We start from the raw sequence: 13,605 nt of genomic DNA, 5'->3' as shown, positions 1-13,605 counted from the left end.
GGAGAGGGGGAGGAGAGAATTCACTTGGTTTCATCAAGCTGCTAGCTTGCTAATGTTCACTCAAACACATATTTCCACATATAATTGATATATTGAAGAAGAATCCTCACAGCCGTTTCCCATATTAAAAAGTGAAGTGCCACATACTCACAGAAATTACTAATCTTGCTTTCGGGGCTTTCCAGCAGCCGTCGTGGCTTTTATACGCAGGAAGCATAAGCTGTACAATTGTAAACTAACAAATTATGTTAGAAATAAAATTAAGTTAGAACTCATGTATATTTGTTAATATACAGAACCAACTACATAAATATATGTTAGGGTCAGTCCATTATCTGCTACCTGGACTTGGTTTTCATTACAATAATAGTTAACACTTACGATCATGACCATGCTATAACACTCATGTCATAGTCATAAGAATGTCATAGTAGAGAGACACAGCTATAAGTAGGGCTGGACGGTATACCGTATTTTACTATATACCGGTATTGCTGCATGGAACAGTTGTAGTTTTTCACTTTACCTTATATAACTGTATTTGAAAGTTGGTATGTTAAAATGTGATACGCCGTGTGTAACATCCATTTTTATAGTTTACACCGCTACTTTGGTCATCCCTGTCAGCACTCTCCGTGCCACTTTCCACACAGACTTAGCCCCTCCCCATGTCACTCAAGGAGTGCATTTGTAGCCTCCCGGGTGGCACAGTGGTTAAGAACGCTGTACCACTCTGGGTTTGTGCCCAGGCTCTGTCGTAACCGGCCGCGACCGGGAGGTCCGTGGGGCGACGTACAATTGGCCTAGCGTCGTCTGGGTTAGGGAGGGTTTGGTCGGTAGGGAAATTATTGTCTCATCGCGCACCAGCGACTCCCGTGGCGGGCCGGGCGCAGAGCGCGCTATAACCAAGGTTGCCAGGTGCACTGTGTTTCCTCCGACACATTGGTGCGGCTGGCTTCCGGGTTGGATGGGGCTGTGTTAAAAAGTAGTGCGGCCTGGTTGGGTTGTGTATCAGAGGACGCATGACTTTCGAACTTAGTCTCTCCCGAGCCCGTACGGGAGATGTAGCGATGAGACAAGATAGTAGCTACTAAAAAATAATTGGGTACTACGAAATTGGGGGGGGGGGGTCAAATTAAAAAGAATTGTTGCTTGACCAAGAGACACTTGCGTTCCATCTGCATGGTCAATGTAGCACACGCAGGACAACAATGTTGTTTACACTTCTTAACATACATCAACAAGCTAATTCATCCTGATACCAGTGCTGTTGTAGGTCTAAATCAGCATGTTGTTTGTGTAACAGTATCTCCTAAATCAGGAATAGGTGATGCATGAATATGTTGGCTAGATGAAGAAACATTTAACGTAGCCAAAGATTGTAGGGTCCCCTAGGAAACACTGACAATCACTTTGGTTTCTACCCTGTCACAATAATTCCTCCCTGGCATTTTCCTTTGTTGTAATGTCAAACAACACTGTATCCAAAATGCCCACAATTTTTTTATTCTAACTATAGAATTAGAATAAACATTATATAATGAACAAAAATATAAACGCAACATGTAAAGTGTTGGTCCCATGTTTCATGAGCTGAAATAAAAGATTCCAGAAATGTTCCATACACACTAAAAGCTTATTTCTCTCAAATGTTTTGCACAAATTAGTTTACATCACTGTTAGTGAGCATTTCTCCTTTTCCAATATAATCTATCCACCTGACAGGTGTGGCATATCAATAAGCTGATTACACAGGTGCACCTTGTGCTGGGGACAATAAAAGGACACTAAAATGTGCAGTTGTGTCACCACAACCCAATGCCACAGATGTCTCAAATTGAGGGAGCGTGCAATTGCAATGCTAACTGCAGGAGTGCCCACCAGAGCTGTTTCCAGATAATTAAATGTTTGTTTCTCTAACATAAGCCATCTTCAGTGTTGTTTTTTCAGTACGTCCAACTGGCCTCACAACCATAGACCATGTGTAACCACGCCAGCCCAGGACCTCCACATGCGGCTTTTTCACCTGCTTGATAGTTTCAGACCAGCCACCCGGACAGCTGATGAAACTGTGGGTTTGCACAACCAAAGAATTTCTGCACAAACTGTCTCAGGCTCATCTGCGTGCTCACCAGGGTCTTGATCGGACTGCAGTTTGGCATCATAACCGACTTTAGTTGGCAAATTCTCACCTTCGATGATCACTGGCTTGCTGGAGAAGTGTGCTCTTGACGGATGAATCCCCGTTTCAACTGTACCATGCAGATGGTATGGGCAGGCAGCGTTGCATTTTATTGATGTTGTATTTATCATCATTAGTCATTTAGGTCAACATTTAGAGGTCAGGATCATTCAGAGATCCTCACTGAACTTCTGTTTGATGATGTTTTTTGCATTTTATCTTTATGTTTGAAGCCTGAAATGTGGCAAAAGGTCGCAAAGTTCAAGGGGGACGAATACTTTCGCAAGGCACTGTATATGCATCGTCACTTTAACTATACATTCATGTACATACTACCTCAATTGGCCCGACCAACTAGTGCCTCCGCACATTGGCTAACCGGGCTATCTGCATTGTTACCAAGTTGCACACTGTCTGGAACAGCCAAGTCCTCCTACTCACAAAAAAACACTGGAGGAACTCAGACATTTCGTTAACATTTTTGCATGTGAAAAAATGCTATCTTAAAAAGTCAAGGATGATAGACGATGAGGAATCTTATGGAGCCAAATGGGAGTAGGGTGAAGTTGCCCCTTGACACAGATCTTGGGTCAGTTGAGCATTTTCCCCATTAATGGTTAAGGTTAGGATTGGGTGATGGGCAGCTGATCCTAGAGCTGTACCTAGGGGAATGTTTTCCCTGGAGCGCAAAATGCTTTCATGTTGCAGCTAGGTAAATCACCACTACAAAGCCTCCTTGAGCCTCCTTAGTCTTGGTATTGCACTCATGCAAGTGTTTTCGGGAATGTGAACACATATAAGTAGGGTACATTCCCATGTTAGCAAATGTTCTCACTTGCATAGATGATGCTGATGCTATAGGCAAAGAAAACAGATAAATGGAACAATTATGGCTTTCATTATTTCTGCATTTTGAATAGCAACTCTATCTAGGCAGTTTTAAAAAATGTAATCAACTGGGTTTTGTCAATATATTAATAATAAAATGCACTTCTAATTATTTTGGTGATCAACTCAATTGGCACTTTTGTCTAAAAGTGGGATCTGAAATTATTGATAATTTTTTTTTAAGAATGACTGTATAAAATAATGAAAATACTGAGCTATATTGTAAGCAACAGAAATTATATTATTTTATACTAATACAATTGCTCAGAGAAAGAGATTTTTTTCAACAGGTAATATTATTTTTCCTCAAAAAGGTAGGGGTCAAAATGATTGACACCCCTGTTTTCAATACCTCATCTTGCAAGAATAAGGGCACGGAGCCTTTTTCTAAAATGTTTTATGAGTTGGAGAACACATTGGGAGGGATTCTTAGACCATTCCTACATACAGAATCATTCCAGATCCTTGATATCCTTTGTCTGTGCTTAAGGACTGCCTCCGGCTCTTCAATTCAAATCACAGGTTTTCAATGAGACCGAAATGGTAATTTCTTTGTGGGTTTCAAATCAAATCAAATCAAATCAAATTGTATTTGTCACATACACATGGTTAGCAGATGTTAATGCGAGTGTAGCGAAATGCTTGTGCTTCTAGTTCCGACAATGCAGTGATAACCAACAAGTAATCTAACTAACAATTCCAAAACTACTGTCTTATACACAGTGTAAGGGGATAAGGAACATGTACATAAGGATATATGAATGAGTGATGGTACAGAGCAGCATACAGTAGATGGTATCGAGTACAGTATATACATATGAGATGAGTATGTAGACAAAGTAAACAAAGTGGCATAGTTAAAGTGGCTAGTGATACATGTGTTACATAAGGATGCAGTCGATGTTGTAGAGTACAGTATATACATATGTATATGAGATGAATAATGTAGGGTAAGTAACATTATATAAGGTAGCATTGTTTAAAGTGGCTAGTGATATATTTACATCATTTCCCATCAATTCCCATTATTAAAATGGCTGGAGTTGGGTCAGTGTCAATGACAGTGTGTTGGCAGCAGCCACTCAATGTTAGTGGTGGCTATTTAACAGTCTGATGGCCTTGAGATAGAAGCTGTTTTTCAGTCTCTCGGTCCCAGCTTTGATGCACCTGTACTGACCTCGCCTTCTGGATGATAGCGGGGTGAACAGGCAGTGGTTCGGGTGGTTGATGTCCTTGATGATCTTTATGGCCTTCCTGTAACAACGGGTGGTGTAGGTGTCCTGGAGGGCAGGTAGTTTGCCCCCGGTGATGCGTTGTGCAGTCCTCACTACCCTCTGGAGAGCCTTACGGTTGAGGGCGGAGCAGTTGCCGTACCAGGCGGTGATACAGCCCGCCAGGATGCTCTCGATTGTGCATCTGTAGAAGTTTGTGAGTGCTTTTGGTGACAAGCCGAATTTCTTCAGCCTCCTGAGGTTGAATAGGCGCTGCTGCGCCTTCTTCACGACGCTGTCAGTGTGAGTGGACCAATTCAGTTTGTCTGTGATGTGTATGCCGAGGAACTTAAAACTAGCTACCCTCTCCACTACTGTTCCATCGATGTGGATAGGGGGTGTTCCCTCTGCTGTTTCCTGAAGTCCACAATCATCTCCTTAGTTTTGTTGACGTTGAGTGTGAGGTTATTTTCCTGACACCACACTCCAAGGGCCCTCACCTCCTCCCTGTAGGCCGTCTCGTCGTTGTTGGTAATCAAGCCTACCACTGTTGTGTCGTCCGCAAACTTGATGATTGAGTTGGAGGCGTGCGTGGCCACGCAGTCGTGGGTGAACAGGGAGTACAGGAGAGGGCTCAGAACGCACCCTTGTGGGGCCCCCGTGTTGAGGATCAGCGGGGAGGAGATGTTGTTGCCTACCCTCACCACCTGGGGCGGCCCGTCAGGAAGTCCAGTACCCAGTTGCACAGGGCGGGGTCGAGACCCAGGGTCTCGAGCTTGATGACGAGCTTGGAGGGTACTATGGTGTTGAATGCCGAGCTGTAGTCGATGAACAGCATTCTCACATAGGTATTCCTCTTGTCCAGGTGGGTTAGGGCAGTGTGCAGTGTGGTTGAGATTGCATCGTCTGTGGACCTATTTGGGCGGTAAGCAAATTGGAGTGGGTCTAGGGTGTCAGGTAGGGTGGAGGTGATATGGTCCTTGACTAGTCTCTCAAAGCACTTCATGATGACGGAAGTGAGTGCTACGGGGCGGTAGTCGTTTAGCTCAGTTACCTTAGCTTTCTTGGGAACAGGAACAATGGTGGCCCTCTTGAAGCATGTGGGAACAGCAGACTGGTATAGGGATTGATTGAATATGTCCGTAAACACACCGGCCAGCTGGTCTGCGCATGCTCGGAGGGCGCGGCTGGGGATGCCGTCTGGGCCTGCAGCCTTGCGAGGGTTAACACGTTTAAATGTCTTAATCACCTCGGCTGCAGTGAAGGAGAGACTGCATGTTTCCGTTGCAGGCCGTGTCAGTGGCACTGTATTGTCCTCAAAGCGGGCAAAAAAGTTATTTAGTCTGCCTGGGAGCAAGACATCCTGGTCCGTGACTGGGCTGGATTTCATCTTGTAGTCCGTGATTGACTGTAGACCCTGCCACATGCCTCTTGTGTCTGAGCCATTGAATTGAGATTCCACTTTGTCTCTGTACTGACGCTTAGCTTGTTTGATAGCCTTACGGAGGGAATAGCTGCACTGTTTGTATTCAGTCATGTTGCCAGACACCTTGCCCTGATTAAAAGCAGTGGTTCGCGCTTTCAGTTTCACGCGAATGCTGCCATCAATCCACGGTTTCTGGTTAGGGAATGTTTTTATCGTTGCTATGGGAACGACATCTTCGACGCACGTTCTAATGAACTCGCACACCGAATCAGCGTATTCGTCAATATTCCCATCTGACGCAATACGAAACATGCGTGTTTGGGATTATTGTCTTGATTCATTGTGGCATAGGCTATCTCCCTTATCCCTCTTATTTAGGGGCATTGTGGGCACTGTTGATAAAAAGAAGTTAGCGTATTATTATAAGTGCTTGTTAATAACCTTGCGCCAACTGTCATGATAGAATTATGATTTGATTTTAATTACCCATGTTCGCATCAATTATTACCAGGCATTTAAATACTCGTTCCCGAGTTGCACAGCGGTCTAAGGCATTGCATCTCAGTGCAAGAGGCGTCACTACAGTCCCTATTTAGATTCCAGGCTGTATCACATCCAGACGTGATTGGGAGTCCCATTGGGCAGCTCACAATTGGTCCAGTGTTGTCCAGGTTTGGCCAGGGTAGGCTGTCATTGTAAATAATAATTTGTTCTTAACTGACTTAAATAAAGGTTAAATAAAAAGTAAAAAATCTAAGTATTTCATGAAAGAAATTAAGAAACAAATGTAAATCAAGAGGGATGGTTTAGCATGTACTGTTGGTAACTTAAAGTGATATGGGCCAACTTACTTTGGTGTAGTAGCTCATTTTCTGGCCTAACTGCCCACTCGGGTGCTTGTAAGCTAAGGCCTTCAGAATGAAAAGATGGACGAGTGGGTTGAATCCCAACATTGAAGTATGGATAGAAACTCATTATATGGCCAGTCATCTATGCACCTTTCATAAGGGGTAGAAAAACAAAGTAGGCTTTGTTTTTAGCCAAAGATTATGCAGAAAAAAATATTGGGGTGCATTTCAATACATGACCCACATTCACATATTAAGTTGAAACTGAGAAACCATTAACCGTATAAGCCAGCATTTTTATCTTTGGGAGCCCCTTGAGCTATTGTTTTCTTGGGCCTGAAAATACAATTTGTTAAAGATACAGTGACAGTGTGAAATAGGAATTTCTCCTACAAATCTTTTATTGTCTCTGTAACAGTTGTGTTTTGTATCTTCTCTATCTAATACTTGTTGCATTCACTGAACTGTTGTTGAAATAGGCTACTATTTCTACATTTTGTGTCAGGCCTGGTCTATTCTAAATATTATTGAGAGGTTACCCACATTTTGAATTAGTCTCTGAATAGTTTTGGATTTTTACATTGTTACAGAAGTAGGAATCGTTGTCAGTCAAATAGCATACTTTGTGTGGGCTTTGAAATACTTTCTGAATAATTGTCCTCTGGTCAAATTTTGGATAAGTGTTCTATTTATATGTAAATCATATTTACAGTGGCAAGAAAAAGTATGGAATTAACTGTATTTCTGCATAAATTTGACATACAATGTGATCTGATCTTCATCTAACTCACATCAATAGACAAACTCGGTGTGCTTAAACTGTTAACACACAAATTGTATTTTTCTTGTCTATGTTGAATACATCATTTAAAAATTGTAGGATGGAAAAAGTGTAGGAAAATGTGTAGGTTGGAAAAAGTATGTGAACCCCTAGGCTAATGACTAGTCCGAAAGCATACTGGAGTCAGGAGTCAACTAACCTGGAGTTGAATCAATGAGACGAGATTGGAGATTTGGTTAGAGCTGCCCTGCCCCATAAAGAACAATCACAAAATTTGAGTTTGCTACTATTTTGAACCATGCCTCAAACAAAAGAGATCTCAGAAGACCTAAGATTAAGAATGGTTGTCTTGCATAAAGCTGGAAAGGGTTACAAAAGTATCTCTAAAATCCTTGATGGTCATCAGTCCACAGTAAGTTAAATTGTCTATAAATGGAGAAAGTTCAGCACTGTTGCTACTCTCCCTAGGAGTGGCTGTCCTGCAAAGATGACTTCAAGAGCACAGTGCAGAATGCTCAATGAGGTTAAAAAATAATCCTAGAGTCTCAGCTAAAGGCTTACAGAAATCTCTGGAAGATGCTAACATCTCTGTTGACAAGTCTAGAATACGTAAAACACTAAACAAGAATGGTATTCATGGGAGGACACTACGGAAGAAACCACTGCTGTCCAAAAAAAACATTGCTGCACATCTGAAATTCGCAAAAGAGCATCTGCATGTTCCGCAGTGCTACTGGCAAAATATTCTGTGGACAGATGAAACTACAGTTGAGTTTTTGGAAGGAACACACAACACTATGTGTGGAGAAAAAAAAGGCACAGCACACCAACATCAAAACCTCATCCCAACTGTAAACTAGGGTGGAGAGATCATCATGGTTTGGGGCTGCTTTGCTGCCTCTGGGCCTGGACAGCTTGCTATCATCTATAGAAATATGAATTCTCATGTTTATCAAGACATTTTGCAGGAGAATGTAAGGCTATATGTCAGCCAATTGAAGCTCAACTGAAGTTAGGTGATGCAACAGGACAACAACCCAGAAGACAAAAGTAAATCAACAACAGAATGGCTTGAACAGAAGAAAATGTGCCTTCTGGTGTCCTGACCTCAACCCAATTGAGATGCTGTGGCATGACATCAAGAGAGCAATTTACACCAGACATCCTAAGAATATTGCTGAACTGAAACAGTTCTGTAAAGAGGAATGGTCCAAAATTCCTCCTGACCATTGTGCAGGTCTGATCAACAACTACAGAAAACATTTGGTTGAGGTTATTTCTGCCAAAGGAGGGTCAACCTGTATTAAATCCAAGGGTTTCCAACCTGCACTGTGAATGTTTACACAGTGTGTTCAATAAAGACATGAAAAATAGGGTTCACATACTTTTTCTTCCCACTGTTCGAGTAAAATGTATTATACTTGGTACATTTTAAGTGAGTAATTTACTACAATTTAAATACTCAGTTTTTGTTGTTGTATTGAGTGTTAATAGTTTTTTGATAGTGTTTGTACGCAACGGAATACAAAATGAGTGTTATTCCTATTGACATGAATGAGGGGTCATACACTACATGACCAGATGTATGTGGACACATGCTTGTCGAAGATCTCATTCCAAAAACATGGGCTGCCATAACAGCCTCCAATCTTCTGGGAAGGCTTTCCACTAGATGTTGGAACATTGCTGCTATAACAGCCTCCACTCTTCTGGGAAGGCTTTCCACTAGATGTTGGAACATTGCTGCAGGGAGTTGCTATCAATCAGTCACATGAGCATTAGTGGTCGGGCACTGATGTTGGGTGATAAGGCCTGGCTCACTGTCGGCATTAAAATTCATCCCAAAGGTATTCGATGGGGTTGAGGTCAGGGCTCTATGCAGGCCTGTCAAGTTCTCCCACACCAATCTCGACAAACCATTTCTGTATGGAGCTCACTTTGTGCACGGGGGCATTGCCATGCTGAAACAGGAAAGGGCCTTCCACAAACTACTGCCACAAAGTTTGAAGCAGAGAATCATCTAGAATGCCATTGTATGCTGTAGCGTTAAAATGTACTTTCACTGGAACTAAGAGGCCTAGCCAAAACCATGAAAAACAGCCCAATACCATTATTCCTCTTTCACCAAAATGTACAGTTGGCACTATGCATTGGGGCAGGTAGCATTCTCCTGGCATCCGCCAAACCCAGATTCGTCTGTCGGTGGTGAAGCGTGATTCATCATTCCGTAGAATGCGTTTCGCAGCTGAGCTGTTGTTGCTCCTAGACGTTTCCACATCACAATTACAGAGCTTACAGTTGATCGGGGCAGCTCTAGTAGGGCAGAAATTTGACTAACTGAATTTTGGAAAGGTGGCATCCTATGACGATGTAAGGCCATTCTACTTCCAATGTTTGTCTATGGAGATTGTATGGCAGAAGTGGTTGCTGAGGTTGAATCAAGCACCGCGATGAGCAAAGTTGGTGAAGATGAAGGAAATTGTCTAAAATTGGAGTGGAGGATACGTATATGAATGATAACTAATTACTTGTTGTTGGTACGCGTTTGATGAGTAAGGATGCATATGTGGGAGACCCGTTTGAGGTGTCGAAAATGGTGAGGTATGCACAAGAAAAAGTTGAGTTTGTCAGGAGTGGTCTTGTTTTTTTATGAATAAGAGACGTTTTGAACTTCTGAGTAGAGAACCCGTCAAAGGAATCATCTCAGGGGTGACGACGTATGTTCAGGTTGAATACCTGAAGAGAAATCCTGGTGTGGTTTGTGAATGGAGAAAAATAAGAAAGTCTGTCGGTCCTGTTGTTTTTTGATAAAGAACAAATACCTATGCATGTGAAGCTTGGTTATGTAAGATACGCTGTAAGAGTTTTCGTCCGCAAACCATTGCACTGTAAGAATTGTAAAGGATTTGGCCATGTTCAAGTGAGGCAGACAGACAGAGTATACTGTGTATACTTCTACTGTGTGTAGAAGGACAGTGGTGTTGCAATTGTGGTGGTGATCATGATCCCGAGTTCCCAAATCAAGGTGATTAAGGTAGCAAAGGTTAGAGCGGTCAATCAAATATCCCATGCAGAGGAGATTAAAAGAAGAGAAAACAAGTGATGCTAGTGAAGACATGGTATTGGACCGACCACAGCCTGCAGTAAATGTTTGCTGCCAGTCAAAAGATACTGTGTGTTAAAATGGTGGATTTTATGGCGTTCATTGCCACAGTTATAAAGTTTACGGCACAAGTCTCAAAGAGGTCTAAGAAATTGGACATTATTGTGGCTGCGGCAAAACTGTTTTGGGGACTTAAGGATTTTACATCTGAAGACTTGTAAGAGGTTCTGGCTCCAGAAGACCCGCCTACCCTCTTTCGCCTTGAGCCTGTGTAGTGATCAGATCTGTTTTTTATCAGAAAAGTTTTTGATTTAGTTTCGTTTATTTTTATTTTTTGGGGGGAGGGGGTCCTGTTTCCATCCCGTACAGTAGGTGGCAGAAAGCACACTACATTGTACGATCGCCAATATACATACCATAGAAGAAGAAACAGAACATGTAAGGTCCTTTGACTCTAAGGAGTAAGACTCCTTTAGTGCATTATTGTGCTAGGGATAGCGATGACAAACAGAACAGTATCGTTCGTGGAATTTCACAGGGCTAAGTATGCGTTTCTCACAAGAACCGGTAGAATTCCTTACGTTGTGCTTTGTGAATTGGAACACATCTGTAGCGAGTTGGTAAACATGCTAACAGCCTGGATATAACGTTACTAGTTCAACAACCACTGTTGCCAAGTTATTGCCCGACTGGCTAAACTCCTGAAGGCTACTCCAAGTTCCAGGTTACTAATAACAATGTCTTTATTGGTAGCATATCAATGATTTATCAAAAAAGACGATGTCTAACTAAAATCCCATGTTACCTTGTATACATCTCAGTAGGTCCCGCTCCCAATTCTTTGTATTAGCTCGAAATCCTCTTGCGGATTTCGCCTTGAAAGGTCGAAAGTGGAAGCCATTTTAAGTCTCCGGTTTAGTTATCCAGTCCTTATATTTGTTGGGACACTGACACCACAAATGACGAAAAACATACAATATTTAAAAACACGTCGTCAGAAAAAAAAATCCCAGCCTAACTTCAACATGGCCTTCTCTGCACACTGCGCGTGCGCCGCAGCCAGGGGATCATGAATACCCTACTAATTCTCTACTTACTTACAGCTGGATTATTTCTTCTCATTCTCACAAATATCCAGAGGTGCAATAGAGCAGAATAGCATAGAATTTGAAGATCATAAACTTGGAAAAACAACTTTATGAGTTTGATTATATCAATCCATAATTATAGTATAATAGATAATATGCTGCATTAGGCAACAATATTGATCGAATGTATTACTTGTCATTAAAACTGGAAAGCACACAAAATAATAACCATACAAACAATCATATTGTGTTCATTTATTATATTCTATTGCCTTGTGAGTCAGAATTACTAAGAATTTGTGCATGTGGAAAGTTTGCAATAAAAAGTCCTTATTACTGAATGATCCAAAAATGACTAATACAAAGCCAATGCGTTATCACATTTGACCATATCACAAATCACAGTTATTCTTAATTTCCCTTTATGTCCTGCCTTTGTGTAATATCCTCCAGAGAAAAACAGGTGTCACTAGATGGATCTGTCCCTACTCCCTAGGAATACAGTAATCGGAAAATAGGAATGCACCACACCAAAATATATTAAACAAAGGCAATCACCCACACAATGTGAAAGTAACCTTTTCCAATGCCCTGCAGTGTTAAGGAGATGATCGTGGACTACAGGAAAAGGAGGGCCGAGCACGCCTCCATTCTCATCAACGGGTCTGTGGTGGAGCAGGTTGAGAGCTTCAAGTTCCTTGGTGTTCACATCACTAACAAACAATCATGGTTAAAACACACCAAGACAGTCGTGAAGAGGGCACGACAACGCCTATTCCCCCTCAGGAGACTGAAAATATTTGGCATGGGGTCCTCAAATCCTCAAAAAGTTCTGCAGCTGCACTATCGAGAGCTGGTTGCATCACCGTCTGGTATGGCAACTGTCGGCCTCCGACCGCAAGGCACTACAGAGGGTAGTTGGTACGGCACAGTACATCACTGGGGCCAAGCTTCCTGCCATCCAGGACCTCTATACGATGCGGTGTCAGACAAAGGCCCTAAAAATGACCGGAGTGCCTAGTCTATGTCCAAAAGGCTTCTTAACAGCTTCCACCCCAAGCCATAAGACTCCTGAACAGCTCATCAAATGGCTACCCGGACTATTTGCATTGACTCCCCCATTTCTACGCTGCAGCTACTCTTGTATTATCTATGCATAGTCACTTTACTTCTACCTACATGTACATATTACCTCAATTATCTCAACTAACCTGTGCCCCTGCACATTGACTCTGTACCGGTACCCCCTGTAAATAGCCTCGTTACTGTTATTTTATTGTTGCCATTTAATTATTTGATATTTTTCTATTTTCTTCTTTAATTTTTTTTATCTTCTGTTTATTTAGTAAATACTTTTTAAAACAATTTGTTACGGCTGTCGTCGGAATGAGACCAAGGTGCAGCGTGGTAGGTGTACATTTTCTTTCATTTTAAATGTTCCACCAAAAACAATAAACAACTCAATGAACGTAAAGTTAGGAGTGCACCACATGCAACATACAAAGACAAGATCCCACAACAGAAGGTGGGAAAAAGGGCTGCCTAAGTATGATCCCCAATCAGAGATAACGATAGACAGCTGCCTCTGATTGGAAACCATACTCGGCCAACAAAGAAATATAAACATAGATTTCCTACCCTAGTCACACCCAGACCTACCAAATGGAGAATTTAACCTCTTACTCCTACCCTCCACGCAGGCGTCCCACCTAGACATCTGGAAATGCAAATGCGCTACGCTAAATGCTAATAGCACTCGTTAAAACTCAAACGTTCATTAAAATACACATGCAGGGTACTGAATTAAAGCTACACTCGTTGTGAATCCAGCCAACAAGTCAGATTTGTAAAATGCTTTTTGGCAAAAGAATGAGAAGCTATTATCTGATAGCATGTAACACCCCAAAAGACCCGCAGGGGACGTAAACAAAATAATTAGCATAGTCGGTGCTACACAAAACGCACAAATAAAATATAAAACATTCATTACCTTTGACAATCGTCTTTGTTGGCACTCCTAGATGTCCCATAAACATCACTATTGGGTCTTTTTTCCGTTTAAATCAGTCCATATATAG

At 42.0% G+C, this 13,605-nt stretch overlaps 1 pseudogene; it reads right to left on the bottom strand.

Moving 5' to 3' along the window:
• The window catches only part of LOC124016488, a 126,431-nt pseudogene extending 115,091 nt beyond the window's left edge, over nucleotides 1-11,340 (bottom strand).
• Nucleotides 11,341-13,605: the final 2,265 nt, after the last annotated feature.

This window comes from Oncorhynchus gorbuscha, linkage group LG26, assembly GCF_021184085.1.
Source record: "Oncorhynchus gorbuscha isolate QuinsamMale2020 ecotype Even-year linkage group LG26, OgorEven_v1.0, whole genome shotgun sequence".
In the NCBI taxonomy this organism is placed as follows: Eukaryota; Metazoa; Chordata; class Actinopteri; order Salmoniformes; family Salmonidae; genus Oncorhynchus; species Oncorhynchus gorbuscha.
This window is presented reverse-complemented; position numbering and strand designations above follow the sequence as displayed.